Genomic DNA, 20298 nt, shown 5'->3' with positions numbered 1-20298 from the left:
GGCGGCGGCGAAGGTGCTGTGTAAACAGGCTCCGGTGTTCCCTCGGACGTGTTCGTGAAACAAACTTGGAGCAGGTCGCCGCGCTGTCCGGAGCGGGGCCGCTGAGGGGGCCGGGGCCGGGCCTGAGCCCGGCTTGTGCGAGCGACGGCGCGGGGGGAGAGCGGAGCGGAGCAGAGCAGTGCTAGGCGCAGTGTTTACACGGTCCTTTTGGATGTGTGTGTGTGCTTCTGACTGAAGCTCTGATTTGCTTACAAATATCACGAGTTGGGAATTTATGTTTTTTAATCGCGTTACAGGTAACTTTGTTTCCGGGGGTTTGTAAGTGTGACAAAATGACAGCCTGCTTGTGTTGGTTGTGGCTGAGCAGCTTCTGCTTTCTCACAAGGCTGTTTTATTGGGAAAATACTTGTTTCCAACTTTGCGCTATTTTATTCTCATGGAAAGATATAAACTTTTTGTATGTGATTCTTCTGCGTGTGTGTGTATATATGTGTGTGTGTTTGTGCACACGACTTGAGTGTGTGAAGGCAACACTTGTGTTGGCCTACGCAGCGGTAACATCTGGTGCTGGTGACTGGCTACTGGACTTAAATCCAGCTGTGGGGAGGCAGTTTAAGATGATCAAACCTGCTGTCACATCAGTTAGTAAAAATCTTTATATTTCTGGAAACTTGGGTATGTTTCAAACTCCTAAAGCATGTATAGACCTGCAAAAGCAAGATAATTATGTAGGTTTACATTGCAGAAATATCTTTGCTTGGACCTAGAAGAATTGTTATGTACATGTTAGTGTTCTTCAAGTTCTCTCATAATTGCATGTTAATAGAACACAGCTTGCAAGATCCAATTTTGTGATCTTAAAGACTATGTATGTGTCCAGTGCCTTTTTTATTTTTTTCCTGCCATTATTGTTCATGTTGAGAATTCAGCTGACATGATAAACTTGAAGGTGTCAACTGCTTCTGATCTTGGGAAGGGATTTGAATACCTCATATCATGAGCTGAGTGACTTGACTTGCAAGTGTATTTCCGTTTCGCTTTCAGGAGGCTGATGATAAAGCTAAGAGAGTATTAGTAGATAAACCTTGTCTACGCATCTCTTCTAGAAAGTTAATATTGCTGTCAAAGTAGCTGTTGTTATTGGAGCTACCCATTTGTGTGTCAATTCTAACAACTAATGAAAACAAAAGCCCTTGTCTAAGAACTAAAAAAAAAAAATCTTAGAATTTATTAAATTCAATTTGAATTTTCTTTAAACGAGTCTAATTTTAGAGAATTGGTACTCAGTGGGAGAAATAGGACAGTTAACATGTCTAAGTTTGACACTAAAAGCTGGTTCAATAACTAGCTGTTTACACCTGAAAGTCTTGGTCTTTACCTCTGCCCCTTAATGAAAGTTGTGCATGCCTGTAATTGAATGGTAGCTCTGATAAAGTATTTGTGTTGTATTTGCCATATTTCTAAATGAATTTCTGTCAAGACAGAAATTAGGTTTGAAGTTAGAAACTTCATTGCACTTTTAGCCTCTGCTGTGTTTTTGTTTGTTTGTTTATTTATTTCTTGTATTGGTGCAAGGGCCTGTCTTTTCTGGAGTTGCCAGACTGTAACCTCATTATAGTTTAAAAACAACCTTGGATCATAGCTCTGTTTATTCAAAAATATCTCGCACCTCCTTGTTATTATTGATTCAAGAAGTGAATATAACTAAAAATACACCATAGTTTAGTTAAAATAGAGGTTTCTTGCACGTGACTTTGACTTGTTCTAGAAACTTTAGAGAAACGTTAAATAGCTTGTTTTGTTTTGTTATGAGGTAGCATAGAAAGTGCAACTCAGCTTCTGAGTGCAAAACTTTTAACTTTTTTTTTTCTTAGATTCTCTTTGCTCATAAAGCTATAACGTGCTTGAATACAGATCTTTAAAAGGCGTTGTGAAGAATGTGTTCTTTTAAAAAAAATTGTTGACAAAATACTTGTCATATTTGTTGTGTGTATTTGTTGTCTGTATTTATATATGTTAGCTTAGAAAGGCTTTGTGCCAGTTTATATAGAAGTACAGTACCATATTCAATCAAAAAAACCCTTTAGATGGTTACTCTCTAAGTGATACTGGATAGTCTTTTTTTTGTTAATACAGTATGTACGGAAATTACAGTACTTGTTGACAAAACCCAAGAAATTCAAATTAGGGTAACTTTGCCTCATCTAGGCTTTTGAAGTATAAATAAATTTAAAAAAAAGTAAGTAAACTTTCTTCTGCACAACAGAGATCTGGTGATATTTTTACTTGACATTTTGCCTGATGTCTCAAACACACCATCCTGTCAGACAGTTTATTCAAAACAACTTGTTTTGGTTGCTGTTTCCTGAATAAGGTAACTTTTTTTTTTTAATGTGCCTTAACACATGCGTTCTGTTTGTTGTATTTGGTCTCGTGACCCAGGTTCCTGTAGATCTGTATAAGCGGCTGAAAGTTGGTGGGTAATCTCATTGATTTTTAAGAGCACCTACTCACATGTGGACAGTTAACTTCTTGTGTGAGAATTTTCAGGATGGAGGCTGTATGTTGATGACTAAGTATTTTTTTATTGAACTTTATTACAGCATTAAAAGAGTTGTATGAAATGAAATTATTGCACAGTAGGCTACTTAAAAGTGTCATTATGGAATTACTTTGTTTTTAGAGAAGATGTTTGCATATCGAACATAGTTGGTAAGAAATTTCTACCTAGGGTTTAAAATCTTCGTGGGTTTATTTGGCAAAAATAAAAAGATGCCATAAAATCTTCAGATTACTTTCAATTTATATTTTGTCTTTTATTTATAATCTGCCTAAAACTGGATATTTTTACTGGTACTGTGACAGTGCCTACCAGCTCATCTTCTGTGCAGTAGGCCCCAAAACAAGATGGAAATGATCCCTGTCCAAAGATGTTACTGAGCTCCTCACCCCCCAACATAGATTTGTCTTGAGGTAGAATTGGTTATCAGCAGCGTTACAGAAAAGCGTGGGTGTCTTTGTTTCTGTTTTTTGTCCCCCCCCAGCCTTGACTTGGCCTCCTCTCAGCCTGGCCACTCTTTTTACACTCCTAATATATTTAATTTCACAACATGCTTTAATTTCTAGCATGATTCCTTTCAGATTATACTGGTAGGTTAAAGCTTGATAATAATTGAGACTTTTCAGTTACTTCCTTTTTGTGTCAAGTTACAGTGCAAGAGTCATTGGTCAGAAATAATTCATTAATAAGTAAAGCATTGTTTCCTCCTGTTTTCCTTTTGGAGTTTTTTTTTTTTTTTAAGTTATCATCTTGTACCCTATGTTGCTTGTGATTCTTTTTGGTCACAGGGAATAGTTTATTAAACTTTTGAAGCATTTTCAAAGCTCTGCCTTCAAGTTTCTGTGTATTCAGAATCCATGATGGATGAATGTATTACGGCTGAGGTCTAGTTATTTGTAAAAAGGTGTGGTTTATTTAAAAGGAAAACTAGTATAAAACACTGCTATATTTGTGGAAGGTAAAATGGAAAATCTTACTTACATTACTCTTACTGAGCAGGCAGTAGTCCAGTGGATTGAATGTGAGCATAAGAGTCAGAGAATGTTTTCTGTCTTTCTGAGATTTCTACTGAAGTGATGTGTGACCCTGGATAAGTTGTTTAACCAATTTATAGCCCAGTTCTAATCTGTAATTTTGGGTTAATACTTTCCAATGCTTTACTTGTATGGTCCAAGTATTCTGCAGACCTAGATACTGGTAGTAGTTTAACATATATAATTAGGGAAAGCAATGCTTAAAAAAACAAAATGGTACCAAATTCAGTAGGTGGAGTTGTGTTTGTCCTTACATGTTTCTGTACCTCTGTAACATTTTCATTACAATATGAATATGTGTGTATTTGAAAACAATAGCAAGTGGTTTCCAGGCACCAAAAAGAAGCAGTGTGACTAACTACATTAAAACAACCAAAACTATTTCAAATTGTGAACAGTTAATGTTTAGATTTGTAGGCAACTTCTTAGCAAACCATTTTTTCTAAGGCTGAGTAATACTGATAAAGATAATGTAACATCATCTTTTCTGTCTGTCTGAGGATTGTATGAAGACGCCTATCCTGGTACAAAATAAATAACCATTGCTTATATCAGTGGACTGTATACTTGTTGTACAGTCTGTATGAACAAGTCTTTTCTTCAGGCTTCAGTGGAACAGTATTTTTCTCCTTACACTTTATTAAAACCTTTCATTGTTTGGCATAGAGTGATTATTCTTTGTATCTCTTTTTAATGTTCTAATTGTGAAAACTGTTCTTGTAAAAGAAGTGTTGCCAAAAACTTAGAACAATGAAAAAAAGTGCCAATGTGCCAACCTTGCTTCTGTTGTCCCATTGCATAGAGGACTTGTTCAGGTATATGCTTGTTGTGTTTTGCCATTCTGTAATAATGCAATTTGTGATAAATTACTTGTTCCATATAAACTATATTAAAAAAAAAAAAAAGTGTAAAGCAGGAAAGTAGTTGTGAAGCAAGTTATTTTACATAATGATTAAGTAGCCTAAAAGAGTGTTTAGGAGAAGCTCTCCTCCATTGAGAGAAGAGCTTTGTGGTATGGAGAAGTAGAGATTTGGAAGATTTAAAATATATAGATATTATATATAATCTCCTGATTTTATATAGATATATAATATTCAAGTTCCACACAGCACCAAAGTTTGGAAGACTAAAGAGATGACCAACAAATTAGAACTTTAACAATATCATATAATAAATACAGTGTCTACCTGTAAAACAAGCTTGGGTGTTTGCAGTAAAAGCTCGTTGTTATGAGTTATCTGATCAATTTGTTGCAGTGCCATTACTGTTCTTGATACTTTGCTGTATGTTGTACTTTTTCAACATGCCAAAAGAAAGGTACCTTAAATTAAAATCTTAATTTGTTGATTCATGTATTGTGGATGCACATTTCTAGTAAATGTATTCTTCAAGATCAAATTGATTAAGATCAACATTATACACCAGAATAAGTCAGCATCTCTTTTTCTTTAATAGTGAAAGTTCAAGTAAATTAGGTTCCTGTGTTACCCTGATGCAGAGTTACTTTTTCTTAGAAAACTTTTGCACTTTCAGAAAGGTATGTTTTGCACAATAAATGCATTTTTCCCCCCCTCCAGTCTATGAAAGTTCAGTGTTTATATATATATTTTTATACACACATGCGCACGCGCACACACACACACACACACACACACAAACATATATATTGTGGGACATCTAGGATAAACCAGAAAGTATTCAGAATTTCTTGGAAGGATAAAACAGTTTTCAAAAGACTAGTACTCTTCTGAACTCTCCTCATCTCAGGTAAGTATTGTGACTACCCACAGTATGTGCTTGATGGCAAGTAGGATTTTCATAACAGTTTAATTAGGAATTTGCAAACTATTAATATTAGCCATGATCATAATCTTTCTTTTTTTCCCCCAAAGACACATAACTTCAGTTTAAATGACCTGTTTTTTAAAGCATCTGGCAGTCCTTTTAGGGTCCTAACAGTAGATTCAAATTTGGACCCTCCTTTCTTAAATACACTACTAAACTTAATCCATTTTTATAGTAACAGCTGAACAGGTCTTGAAAACTGGGATGCCCAAATGCAGGCCCAGTTGGCAAACACGAATGACTCACTAAGTGTAGTCATCTTTAACGGTGCCTTTATAACAGCGTATGTATATCCCAGCATACAGTGCTGCTGGACTTCTCTATGCTAGTGCATACCTGCATCTGTAGATTCTTGTTTTTTAAAACAAAAGCATTTTGTGAGATGTGTTTTAGATCTTAGTAGGCTAAGCATAGTCCGCAGGTCACACTGTTACTGTACTTAGCAGAAAGCCTGCAGAGGAGTAGCATAAGCTGCAAATAAAGAAACATAGTAGTAGTAGAGTCTGTTGATAGTAGAATGCCCTTAAAGGATTATTTCACATCTGTATCCTCAAGAAATAGGGAAGCAATATTGATAAATTCAGGTGGGATTGTTCTGAAGAGCAGTGTGATGCATGATCTTGAAGTTAGCTGTAACTTTTTTTTTTTAAGTAGGTAAAAATGAGAGAAACAGTGAAAATCAGAGATGGTGAAGGAAAAGCAAAGTTTATTCTCTAAAACTGCCTATTTGGTTCATTCTGCAGTATCTAGTACTGTGTAAAAAAGCAGACTCTTAGGAAGTTTTGATTCAGTTTTTCCTCAGGAAATCAGATTTACGAAATTTTTTGGTTTCTGTCCCCTGCCTCTGTGTGTGTGTGTGTGTGTGTGTGTGTGTGTGTGTGTTTGTTTTTTAACTCACTCGAACGTTTAAAACAAATCTGAAAGAGGAATTAAATCTCAAATTGTAATCCTTCAAGCATTATAAAATTGTGACTGGGTAGAGGAGATGAATCCAAATTGGCGTGCCCTCTTGGAAAAAAGATAGTCGGAACTGATCTAGTACGTATTCCATAGGACGGCAGCTGGTCGGGCAGCCCGTCGGCACATGCAGACTTCCAGACTGTCTGCACTACTACTTTCTTTTGCCTGGAGCAGGGAAGAGAGACAGTGCACGTCATGAAGAGACGTGGAAAAGAGGGAAGTTGAGGGTTATCATGGTATTGGGGAGCTATTAAGCAACAAAAGAGCAGATCTGTAGAAAACAAGTTCTTATTAGTTCTCCTGCTCATGGAAAATGATGTGTGGGTGCATTAATATTAGTGCTGTGTTTTTGATGAACCCCGACTAACATTCTTTCCTTAGTCTCAAATGGCTCAGTGTTTTTTAGGATGGACGGGAGAGAACCCTAATCTTAATCTAATCTAATGTTCTGCTTCAGCTGAGCAGTTATTCTGCGTGCACATTGATGTTACTGTCCATATCTCTGCAACAGATTCCAGTGCAGTACTTAATTTTGTAATGTGTTTCTAAAAATAGGTATATAGTCTTATGTAACACTTCTTGTATTGTTAGCACCTAGAGGCTTCATCCCCACTGTTATGAAGCAGCGTACAAATGCATCCTACATAATTTTTGATTGTAGGTTTTTTCATCTATGAAATGTTTTCTCTGTCAGTATGGACAAATAGTAACTTTACTTGTGTTTTAGGAATGTGGAGTATCTTCTTTACACAGGTTAGTCACTCCTCTCCTATGCAGAATATTTACTATATTATTTTGGCATATCTAAGAGAACCAACAGTTTGAAAATACTGTACAGCACATTAGACATTTGTTTCCATAATTTAAAGAAGTACAAAGGATTCCTACTTACAGGTATGTGTGCTTCATATGTAATGCTTTCTCAGAGACCTCTCACATAATCGGGCTCTGCGCTGTAATCATAATAGTTCTGAAAGTCTGTGTATGTTGTAGATGTGAAAAGGAAATATTAATCTTATTAATGTCACTTCGATGGCAAACTTGAGAAATGCTCAAAATAAACCTAGGGTGTTTTTTTCAGTATTTTAAATGACACTTGTGATCAAATTACACTATAGTCTTAGCTGTTTTATGCCTCTTGCTGTAGTCTTACCAATGCTTTGCTCTTTTTAATGCAACTTTTCTCATGCTTTTTGCACTACTTCCCTGTTTTGAAATAATGAATTGAATTCAGGCTGTAAATAACTTATTGTTAAATTAAATGATAGAATACATTATGTCTTGCTGATCATAGGACACCTGTACAGAACAAACTTCAAATATGTAAATAATTTAAGGGATAGAAATTGGACGTATGATGAATTATAGCTTTAATAGAGTGTAATGTGGTTTCCATTTTTCATTTCTTCTTGAAAAAGGTGTTTGTTTATGCAAAGAGAGCAGCTGAGAGTTCAGAGGTACAGGGTCAAAAGTCATGAGCCTAAAAATCGGAGGTCATAACATAGAAAGTCATACCTATTGTTTCTTTCTATTACTGTTCTTACAAAAATTAGGATGTTAGTAAACAACACTATAGAAGTTTAAGTGCTTCATCCTGAGTATTCCATTTTTTTAGTTTGGTTTTAAGGTCCTTCTTTTTCCATGAGGGATCCTGTAGTTCAGTGAAGAGTGAATTTGGGGGATTTTGAAGTCTGAAGAAATATACACTTATAAAACTAAATATACAGGTAGTCTCCTCAGTAGCGACTGCTTTTGAGAATAAATGAGAATTTGTAGATGCTTGTAATGAATGCTTTATCTGAGCGATTTAAATGGTTTGGTTTCCTTGCAGTCTCTAGCTCGGTGATCCAGAATTTTGGGGCCAGGGAGGTGCTGTCAGCCCTCAGCCTAACTTGTGAACCACAGATGTCATCACAAAAAACTGTTAAACTTGTAAAGCTTAGTATTTATTGTGATTCTGTGAACACCAGTGGCCCACACTTCAGTTTGAGGATTGCTCTTCGCAAAGTATGGGTGAACACTTTCCTTCCTGAGGCCAAAAAGCATTTGCTAATATTATGGGAGGAAAGCATATATTTAGGCTGTTTCTGCATGGATAGCTTCTGTTTCTAGATTGGACCAGGATTGGGGACATGGACATTCAGTGGGAGCATGGACAAAGACAGCATGTGACAGCCTGCTTTAAGGAACATCATCCTGTGCTTTCTCCCATTGGCAGGGGACCTTAAGAAACCCTCTTGATCTAGGTCATAGGCTGGGGGGAGGGGGGAAAACACAAAAGACTGCACCTTCCTTTCTAGCGGCCTGCAGATACCATCCCCTTACCCTAGTGAGGGGGAGACAGTCTTTTCCTCCTGTTCTTGGGAAGCCACCTGTACGGGGAAGGAGCAGGCTGTCCAACACTTCATTATTACTTAGCTTTGCCTTGTTAGTAGCAGAGTTTTGAGGTTTTGCCAGTGCTGTGTCTCAGTTTGGGGCTCTCCGAAGAGCCTTGGGATATAGCTGGCTCTGGGGGACAGGAGGGACACGCTGTGGTCTGCTGGGCACTAAGGGACTTCCCGGGGCTGTGTTCCCCTCTGCGCAGAAATGCTGAGGACTGTGAGGGGCAGCGCTGCAGGCAGGCACCGCTGGGAGGAGAGGCAAGTGGCAGGAGGGCAAGGGCAGGGGGAGGCACTGGGAGAGGAAGAGCTTGTGCAGGCCAAGCAAAGTTAGTTCTGTGCCCAGCGTGTCAGCCCTGACCTAGGCTCTGAGTTCATACTGCTTTTGTGTAGCAAAAATGAAATGTTTTTATGGTAAATATGTTCTTCTGTTTTGTTGGTGTTTCCTCTTTTTAGAGAGTAGTAATCCAGGGAGGCGAACACAGGAACAGCAACTCACTTGCATGTTTCAGCCTTTATGTGCCTCATCCTCTTCTAAGAGTGTATCCCAAAGCTTCCTCACCACGACTCTCCATGGTGCCCCTGTCCCCTGGTGAGAGAAGAGTGTTAGTGTAAAGGAGGCCTTGGTGGTGGTTGGCATTTTATTGCTAGGTCTTCTTGACCTGACTTGAGCAGGGCTGTGTAAGGAATCTATTGGCATCATTAGATTCAGGGGAGGGAAGTCTTGTGAATAGAATTTCCCATTTATTTTTGTACAAATAGGCAGTACATACTACTTCTTTAAAAACTTAATTGTCCTGTTAATTTAATTTTGTGAACTTAAGGTGGTTATCTTGCACTCCTCATATAACTTTTAATTTATCAAAAATCCTAGATTTTATGGAAGATGGTGTACCCTCCCCTCCCCATCAAGTAAAACTATGAAATTTAATGTCAGGTTTCTTAGATTTCTGCCTTTTCGAATTGCAATTTATGAAATTGATGGGTAGTTTTTCATTGAATAATGCATGGTCAGAATGAGCTCACATCCCTCTAGTGTTGCCCTTGCTATGGTTCTGTATAAAACTGTGTGGGTATGTTTTGATCCTTATGGAGTATGAATGTTTTGGTTGTGAACATGTTTCCTATGAAAACTCTTAGTCACTAATAATTGTAGTGACACTTTAAAATATCTGTTACTGTTTTTACTGGAAAAGAAACAGTGTATAAAAATGTAAGAGAGTGACAGATTTCACTTAGAAGGTGAGCTTCTTACATTTATATGCATTACAAGAGTTTAAAGTAATTCACTTGTCAATGTTAAATGCTAATGCTAAAACAGAAAAACATGTGAATGGTGGTCTTGCCTAGTGAGTTGCCCTCATGCTATATGGTGCAAACCCAAGAAAATGTATCTAGTTTTGACTTAACAAAACAATATTCCCTTTAGTGTTGTTTCTTCCCTCTGAATGTAGCTACTACTATTCTCCCTTGATGTTTTCTTCTTTATTTTTGTTTTTTTTTTTTTCTGATTTGGGTGGTTTGGGGGGGGGGTTGTTTTTGAAGAGCCACTTGGTATTATTCCGTCTTAAGTGACAATCCACGTGTATTGGGGTGCCTGTGCTATCTTGGAACAAGATTGAAAGCTGCTATTAAAATGGGTTCCAAAGCAAGTTCTTGTCATACACTAGAAACCTCACCAATTCCTCACAGTGAGATTTATGTCACATTAACAGTCTGGCTTCTGTGGCCACAATAAAATTTTCAGAATAAAATTTACACAGATCAGAATTACAAATCGCTAAATTACTAATATAAATATGTCCCTTGAGTAAAAACAGGACTTATAATGATACCTTGAAATTATACATATGTTATGAGGCGCTAATTTAAATTTTGGGCTGATGTCAAATATCTGAGGTGGTAGTGGTAAAAATCTTGCAACACTATTGAGGTAGTCATATCCCTTATTGTAATATTCATTTTTGTAATATTTCCATTACTTTTTTTGGAAAATCAAATATGATTTGAAATGCTAGCCATTAGAAGTTTGTCTGTCACTTAGTGCAGCAAGCTTTGAATTGTGCTAGCGTATAAACCTACAGAAGAGGAGCTGTGTTTCGTCAAGTGTGATGAAGGCACTCCAAGTGTTAGTATATGCACGTGATGCTGGGAGCTTAATTTTGATCTAAAGACAGTGTTTTAGATAAATGCAGAGCATTTTAACTAGCCTTTTTTATCTCCCAAGTTCTCAGAATACCTCCTTATCCTACCTTCAGTATTCTCCTGATTTTTTCTACTGTACATTTCTCATTCTTTTTCATCTCTGGTTTTCAATCTGCCTCTTCATTTCCATTGTCCCTAACCAGAAACCAGCAATTTAAGATTGAAAAGCAGTTTTGGAATAGCTCTTTATTCTTCCTGATGCTTAGTCTTTGTATTGCCATGCCATAAGCTTGTCTCATTTTATTTTCAGGTCATAAACTGAGAGGGATGTAGGTCAATGTTTATATGAGCATTTAAACTTTTGTTGCATTTAAAAACAGACAAAAACCCCAGCTACTCAGTATGTAAAACCCTGCTTAATGAATGTTAAAATTGCAGACTTGAAGGTCTCTGAATTCAAGGAATACTGGAATGAAGTTTTTTTCCCCTCTTAAATCGGGTTCTTACTGCGTGTCATTATTATATGGTTGGGGTGTGTTGTGTGTGTGTGTGGTGTTTTTTGTGTGTGAAGTCCTGTTTTTTTTCCCAAAGGACTCCAGCCTCATTTGGTGAACAAAGTGCATGGTACTAACTAACTGGCTAGATACTAAAGTTTTTCTTTGTTAATGTCATTGTTCAGTTCATGCTATCCAATATTGTAAGTGAATACTGGATTAATGTTTTCTTCTCAGTTTCTTCAGTATAGTTTCATAAAAATGCTTTATAATACTTTTTTTTTTTTTTTAAAAAGTATGTTTTTACATTTCCTCACTCAGGTACAGTCCTGTGTTACAAATAGGGAAACTGATGTATCAGCTGACTGTGGGTACTTAATACTTTTGTAACAGAAATAACCATTCACAATTGCACATTAAATGAAGGTTAATGTTTCTTCAAAGACAGACTCTTGAAATATTTCAAGCTGAAGGCACTCATGAAAATCTTTATTTGTCCAACATCCGCAGAAGTATTTAAAAACAAACCAAAAAAAACCCTCCAGAACTTAAGAGGCAGGGATAAAATCAGTTTATCTAGGTGGCATTTAAACATCTTAGCCAAACACGTTATTTTCTTTCTATAATCCACTTCCTCATGAATTGCATACCTTTACATATCTGTAGCTGTAAGATCCTTCAGTGGGATCCTACAGCTAAGTCACTTCGGTACTTATTGTGCATATTCCCAGCACTCAATTTAAATAGTACAGAGTGAGGCAAATACCCTTAGAGAGAGAAAGCATACCCCAATTGCTACCTACGTTAACATGTTATGTATACATGTTGCATTGGCAATCCTTTTCCATAGTTTTGAAGTTTGCCAATTTCTGAAGCTTGAGTCCTGCAAGGGTAACTTAAAAAAAAAAAAAGTTAAAATTCAAATGTTAAAATGTTGCTCATTTGAGCAACAAATTCTAAATCTACTGATCTCCATATGGGTAAGGTTTGGCCTCTTAAGATTCACAGTAAGGATGTCTACTGTCAGAGCTGCTGGACTAGCTTTCACCCTAGAAAATTGTTCTGTGAACCATACTCCAAAAGAAGATAAAGGCGTGCGTGACAGTGGTCCTGAGTTGACTGGCTGTATGGCAAAGGAATGTGGGAATCCTAACTAGCAGCTGCGACTCCAGGTTCTGAAGTTGCACGTGTCGTAGTAGCTAGATCATATGGGCTCTGTTTCTGCCCCGCTCTCCTTCCCCCTCCCCCCCAAAAAAAACAGACGAACAAAAGAAAATGAAACAAAACTGTTTTCCCCACAGCACCTTACACACCTGTTTTTTTTTGTTTGTTTGCTGCTTCTTCTTTGTGTTTTTTTTTTTCTGTTCCTGTTCTGAACTCCTGACTCCTCTCTGACTTACTCCTCCTCTTGTGTCCTAGCTATCTCCTGATGGCACCCACCTGATGTTTAAGAAAATTAGTCTTCCTCAGTCCTAGGATGAAGTGTCCTTAGCTAGTATCCTGTGGCTAGACTTAAATCTATGCTATTGCATAAAGCTCTGATATAAGGAGATGGAATGTGCCTTGTAGATCCGACAGAAAAATTTGTGAAATTCTGCACAGTTCTCTGTGTAATTGTGTGAAGTGCTGGTATTGCAGAGCCTTATAGCTGAGGCAGGCTTGAGCAGGTCTTCATTGTCATGACACACGGTGCACCTCTAAGACCAGAAAATGAGCTGCATTGTACAGTATTCAAGCACTAGAGCTTCCCAACAGACTAGATTTTCGAATATTTTCAGCTGGGGGGGATATTTCCCTATTAAAACACTCAGAAGTGATTGAACTGTCTTAGCTGGCTTTAAAAATGAACAAATCCCATCAGTTCAACTTGAAAGGTGGTTAAAGGAAGTATTTGGACATAAAAGGCTTGTGCTTTCAATAGTTTGGTGAGGTGAGTTAATATGGGATCTTACCAGCAATAATTAAGGTTACCCAGCACAGTATTACTGCCTTTAACGGTATAAGTTGCTCTTAAAAGTAAAAACAAATGTGTATGTTTTCATAGCCTCTTCTTCCAGAGCGATGTATTTGAAGGCAACCTTAAACAATGCCCAAAATGATGTGCAATTCATATGCACACAAGTTACTGTGCAGTTGTCTGTCTACAGCAGATTTTTCTTAAGTTTCATATTCAATTTCTAGAAAATAGTCCATGAGTATTGGATAAACCTCACATTACAGGATTATTTTCAGAATTCCTAACTTCAAAACTTGATATGGTTTTCAAAATTGAGTTATTTGCCCATGGTTTCTTTTAAAAATGGCACTGTAGTTAATCATTTAGAAAAAACTATTTCTGTTTTCTCTATATTTTTTGATTTTGAAAGGAAGCTTCACTTGAGGAGGGAATCTATTTTAGGATAGATTTTTGGCCTGTAAAACTGTTGGGACATTACCGACATGAAAGTGGATTTGAAAGGGTGATAGCTGCAACCTAATAATTATGGAATGGCTACTGTTGCTACATTTAAAACAAAACACTATCTTGTTCTTTATAGGTGCTTTTTCTGTTAGTCTTGTCAGTGAAGATATTTTAGTTGTAAGTGCCTAGGAGAGTTATGTAACAGGAAAAAGGGGTGATGCAATCAGAAGGGAAAGTGTATATTAGAATAGGAGTGAATGTTCTCAAGTGAAATGAAAGTTTTAATTTTATTTGATATGTTCCACCTACATTAAAACTATCATGAAAATAGTAAAGATGTATACTCAGATAACATATACCTCTCTTTCTCCTCCTCTTTCTATTTTACAAGTGAGATAGTTAGTATCCAGACTTGGTCATAAATCTTCTGGTGTCAATTTAAGATCCAGATGTATCCCACATTATCTTCCTCCACTTAATTTCAGTATTTGCGGTGGAATTCCTCTCTTCTAACTGTAGCTGCCTAAAAGGCTAGTAGTCTAAAAATCCAATGAAAGAAAGGGAAGAACTTTAGGTATATACTTGAGAACACGTGCAGATACCAGAAATGAGTGTTTGCCTTCTGAATGAATAAGCATAACTGAACAGAGTATGTATGTTACTCTAATATATGTAACAGATTATACTGTCAGTGTAAGAAGTGCTGTACCCTTTTCCTCATTTCTAAATTGTGAAACGAAGTACTTAAGATAGTTTTGTGGTTGTACTGTGATATTTATGCGTACAAGCATCTATGCAGCAATGTGTAGTCACTAAAAATGCTATGGAATTACGCTTTTTCTGAGCACTGCTTCTCTGTGACTGTAGCAGTAGTGTTTATTGAGATCACAAATTAGAATGTGGTTAGCATATTTTCCTGTAATGGACCAGTACTGGATTCTTACTTTCCTCTTTTCAGTCTCTCAGGCCTGTGGTGTGGTGGTTGCCCTTTTCAGTAAAGGGAATTATGTTTTATTTACTGGCTGTTCCTACTTCAGGCACAGTGCTCTTGGGATCTTTCCTCTCGCACCTTCTTTGTCATGGAAAACTAGTCTGAAATTTATAAAATTTGGCTGAAAAATGTAATATGTGTAATAACATTTAATGTGTAATTCTTAATGATGTATACTGTTTATGCATAATTCTGTTAGTTTTGCAGATGTTCAGCATGTGCTTCCCCCCCTCCCTTTAGATGCATATGTTAATTTTTGCCAATTTTGCCTCTAAATACATTAAAGTTATAGTTTTGTGCTTATTTTTAGGGAACCAGAATGGTATAAATTGAACTAGGTGTAAAATATGTAGAATAAAAGGTTTGTGAGCCGTGTAATCTTTGTTCAGTAAATTACTCTGTATACCCTAATTTTGCAGTTATCCTTACACTTGTGCGAAAGCCCTTACTGGGCAAATACCCTAATCTGGTTAAGCTAGACTAAGGCCCTGACCGTACTTCTAAAAACTTCCTTAAAATATGAGGTAAAATCCCTGTTACCAATTTCAGTGTCTTAACAAAGTTCTAAATTAGGCTATATACATTGCCTCTCAGTTTTTTCAGTTTTTCTTTTTCTGTTGAAATTTTGTTTATGTGAAGTCCTGTGCAATATACCTGAGTCACCAAGTTTTAATAATGTTGGCTTTCTCAAAAAAGAAAAGCAAATTTATTTTTACAATGTATTAGCTATCAGACTTTACAACTGTAGAAGCGTGATTGATACTGATGGACTTACAAAATTTTACTATGAAAACGTTAAGAGTTCTATTTCAATAAGAAATGTAATGATAGAAGTCTGATTTTTCTGAAATCAGATAGATAGGGAAGTGGTTAAGGGAGCCTCCATTAAGGCAGCAAAAACGTATTACTGCCGTATACATCATAAAACTGACACGTTAATCATGATGCAATTCAAAGGAGTAAACTACTGAAACAGTTCATTGCATTTATGCTTTTATCTTGGGATGTTTGGTCATAATGCAGGAACGCTACTCTGAGAGAAAAGTATGAGTAGGCTAACTATTTAATTGGTAACTTTTTCTTAAAGCATTTTTTACACTGGAGCTGTGCTAAATGACATTAAATGGTAACTATGCCAGTTAAAAAAGATGATAATCTTTCTTGCTTTAGTTAAAGTTTTAACTTACGTTTGATGTGGTTTTGAAGATTATTGAAGGGCCATTTCTTTTTTAAAAGCTAAATTTCTTTTGTTAAGCATAATCCTCACTAGATTTAATTTCAGTGCTAAAACTTACAGTTTCTCAGTACTGGAGATAATAGATTTAATAGTGAAGATAATTTCCCCCTCCTCCCCCCTTCCCCCTCCCCCCATTATAGGGCAGTCTAAAGACTTCTAGAGTATTCCCATTTTTTTAATCTGGCAGTGAGAGGTATATGTTTATTCTTGACTTGCAAACATGAGTCATGTTAGACACTCTCCAAAATTGATATGATGACGTCAGGTATATATTGCAAAATCGGGCAATCATTTTGCATGTAGATTTGTTATGAAGGGCAACGTAACCCAAGACTGTGGCTGTACTGAAGTACTCTTACTACATTTTGCATTCTTGCAGAATTCGGTGTTTAGTCCTAAAGTGAACTTCTCCTTTATATATCCTTGCTATGGAGAAAGCAAAATTTAGGATTCTGAGTTGAAAATAGCCCAAAAGAACCCCCCAAAAGACAAACAGTGCCACTTCCATCTAACCAAGTTAATAGTACAAGTTTTGGTCCTTCTGAGAAATACTGAATTGTACCGCAGCAGTCTAGAGCAATGCAGAGAAATGCCTGTGCTGTCACTGGCTATCGCAGAGCACACAGACTCATCCTGATCTCAAAATCAGAAAGGTAAGTAAAGGGGATACTGAAATAAAAGGATTATATTGATTTAAACATATTTATTTTAATATGTTTCCAAACAGCAGAATGACAGTACTGTCTTTATTTGCTCCAAAATGTGTATTTGCTAAGCAAACACTTTGCTTTATTGGGGTGCTTAGAACTACTTGAGAGACTTGCTAAGTAATGTCATTGTCAGCCCTTGATCTGACATTACATCTAGCTTTTCTTAGTTAGCTCAAAGGAACTTCCTTTAGGGTTGTCATGGAAAGTAGATGTTCAGACCCAGAGAGTCTCCTGCTCCCTCTGAGTTGAGAGGGAGAGACGATTCTAGATTTGCCATTTGGTAGGTGAGGTGTCCTAGAAAGGATGACTCCGTGTTTAAATGTTAAATGCCATATAAGAGACTGCAGCAGGGTGTCCCCTGAAATGCATTCTGAGAGTATACAAAGAGAAAGTCATTAAACCATTCTTCGTTTACACAATTTCACTGATTTCTCATAGCTGGCCTTATAGCTCCCTATTCCAAGAACATAAAGAAATAAGCTGTGTCTTAGAATTATGTTTCCCTTTCTGAACTTCCTGAAAATGCCTCTGCTATCATTCATAGCCTGTGAAAGGTATTTTGTATAGGAAATTGTGAAGAACATTCGATGGAGAGATTTTTAAAAACCATGGGAATGGAAAAAGTGATGAAGGTCTTGCCCAATACAGACTCTTCAGGAAAGTGACTTGTTCTTTGATTCGAAGCAAGAGACAGAAACAATTTACGCAAGGTGCTAATTTCCCCTAGAAAGATGTTAGATAGGGAAGAATGACCTAAACCTACTCTACTCTGCCTCTGTGGTGTCGGTCTTCCCAATGAAATGTCAACCCACAAAGCAATAGCTTTGATGCAGTCATGTTTGAACAGACTATTTATGATCATCACCATAAAACACTTTGCTCTTTCTTTTTTTCCTTCATTCACAAAAGCTCCCAGGCAAACAGTTGTCTGCCAGGACAGGTATGTGTGTGACAGGGAAATGAAACTAAAGAGATCCTGCCAGTCTCTAAGCTATGCTGCAAAGTTACTATGAGAACCAGTGGAGAAGTTAATGGGCAGAGCTTGCTCTGATAAATCTGGAAAGTTGTTTTTTCACTGTTCATTGCTAGACAGGCTTGCAAGCATTGCTTTAGGCTCTAACAATTATCTCTGATTTCCAGCAAGGCAGCTCAATCAAAGAGAGCTGCTACTTCAGGGAAAGACGGAAAGAAGTTTCTAAAGAGGTCTTTCAGGTGGTTTACTGGGCTCTTCTCCAGCTTAAACCTCATATGGGAAGCTATTGCTATTGTTGGTCCTTCTCAGTAAATTAGATTTTGGAGATCATAGATCCAATATTCTATAGATAGAACAAGATACCCTGTATCACAAACTAATTTAAAGATATCATTGAGATAAAATTTTGTGCCTCTGTTTTTGAGGTGAATAATGTGATGCTTCACTAAGTATCCATTTGAAATTGTCTGGGTGAAGGTGAAGTCCAAGTTTTTTTTTTTTGTGTAGGATGTCTTTTTCTGTATCTCTGTCTGTTGAACGTATTCTTTTGCACAGTGTTTCCAGAAGAATTTTTACATTTCTGATATGCTTTGATGCCTACTTAAAAGTGGCTGTCATGACAGTAAGCAAATGGGTAGAAAGACCCTGTTGTTTTCCATGTCAGTGTTGCTTTTTATAGTTTTCTATTTAAAAAAAAAAAAAAAGTCACTTGATGAGCTAGTAACCCAGCGTAGGAACAGCATATTGTGATGGGTCTGCAAAATGAATTATAGTGAAAGAAACTTTATGGGGGGGGGGGAGCTTTTGATTCTGTCCTCTCACATTGCTTTAGACTCCTCTAAATTCTTTATTTTATTTTTGTTCTGTTTTTATCCCTGTATCTGTCTTATCCAAAGTTGGTTCTCTGATGTTTTCCTACCAGTCAAATAATTTCTCAGCTTCCTAAGGTTTGTCCGTTTCCAGGAACCAAACCCCCCCCCCCCCTTTTCTACTGGCAACTCATGAGTCAGGCTGAAGAGCCATTATAGTACGTTTATAGAATTTATTTCTCTAGGAATAATGAGAGGTTTTTTTACCAAGTCTTATTTGTCTCACTTCTACAAGTTTAGGTACAGAAACAGAAGGTGCGTTCCTTATGTTCTATCCAGAAAGAGTGAATGAAGGAGGGAACTTGTGCCATTTGGTAGAGTGCAGCTCCAGGATTTGCTCTTCTGGATAGTAACAAAATAGGCTAACAAATCCCTGTAACTTTTGGTTGTTCGTGTTACTGCTCTCAGCTGCTTAGGTTCTGTCTAATACTTATATATATTCAGTGCAAAATTTTATCTTTGGGAACCCATTGGTAATATTTAAAGGAGAGAGAATGAGAGTAACTCATATCCTATTAATTCTGGTTGACAATCTTTGTTAATACTGTCAGCCCCATTTCCTGTCTGTTGCATTTGGTGTTTAGTAGTATTGTCTGAGATGGTTGGGGTTTTTGCCTTGTCCCAGTTGCTCTTTATGTTTCTGTCAGTAGTGACTGAAAATGAATATAGGGCTTGTCTGGTTTAACTCAAAGCAAACTGTAAAAGAGAGACCTTATATTTAGCCATCTTTTAATCTAAACATAAATCATTCTATTTTGTTTTTTTCAAATACATTAATATGGGACTATATTGAACTTTCAAAAAAATTGTTTTGCATATGATATTGTAGCTTAGGATGTGTTCAGAAGTTCAGATATCTACAAGACAGAGATTATACCATTTATTGTTTTTTAATTGATTTGTCATGGGAGGTTTTCAAATACTTTTTGATCTTGTGTTGTTACAGGAGCTATTTTTAAGGGATAAAAGGCCAGGAAATATGTAGCAAGAAAAATTTGAATATGAGAGAGTCTGGGAATGATGCCATCGGGAGAACTTGTTTTAAATATTATATATTTTTATTTTTAAATCTATTTAAATCTCTTATCCCCAACATTAACTTTGGAGCATTTTTGAATGCTTTATCATGCATACATATCTTTTAATCTTAATTACATGTAGTCAGTCCGGAAGATCTCTGGGTGCTCATTCCTAGAAGCTTATAATTAATTTTAAATAAAATACTTCAACAGAGAAGTTTAGCATACATAGTAGCATTTTTGATGTTGACATTTGATGTAAAGATGTAAGTATTCTAGTGTACCTTCTCTTAAAAGAAAGGCTCTTAATTTAACGTAAAGCAATCAGTCACAGTAGAGCTCTATTTGTAAAAGTAATGGCACATTTCAATTAGAAGATTATTATACTTTCAGACATATCTGTGTTTACTTAAGAAAGCAGATTTCTTCCTTTTGCTGCCATCTGAATATTACTAGTGTCTCTTAGGTACTGAAGAATGGGATTTTACCTCAGGTCCATCAAAAAATTTGTTACTCCGTTCCAGTGTGTAAAGTGGCATAGACAATACTGCAACAATAATGTGACCTAGAGAGTTCTTCCTTAATCATCTTCAATACATTAAAAGACAGAGTTTGCCATGTAGATCTTTTGATTTAAAGAATGGAAAGCTGAAGAGTTTTCTGACTGGAGAACCATGCGTAT

The 20298-nt window shown here is 36.7% G+C and overlaps 1 protein-coding gene across 1 annotated transcript in view; it reads left to right on the top strand.

Moving 5' to 3' along the window:
• The first annotated feature begins 6 nt into the window (after nt 1–6).
• The window catches only part of CNOT2 (CCR4-NOT transcription complex subunit 2), a 97845-nt gene continuing 77553 nt past the window's right edge, over nt 7–20298 (top strand). The window contains exon 1 of the mRNA XM_026061753.1: nt 7–74. The gene's annotated coding sequence lies outside the window, so the exon portion shown is untranslated. The remainder of the gene's footprint in view (nt 75–20298) is intronic.

This window comes from Apteryx rowi, unplaced genomic scaffold (genome assembly GCF_003343035.1).
Source record: "Apteryx rowi isolate R43461 unplaced genomic scaffold, aptRow1 scaffold_185, whole genome shotgun sequence".
NCBI lineage: Eukaryota > Metazoa > Chordata > Aves > Apterygiformes > Apterygidae > Apteryx > Apteryx rowi.
The sequence above is the reverse complement of the archived record's forward strand: the minus strand, read 5'-3'. Positions and strand labels throughout refer to the sequence as shown.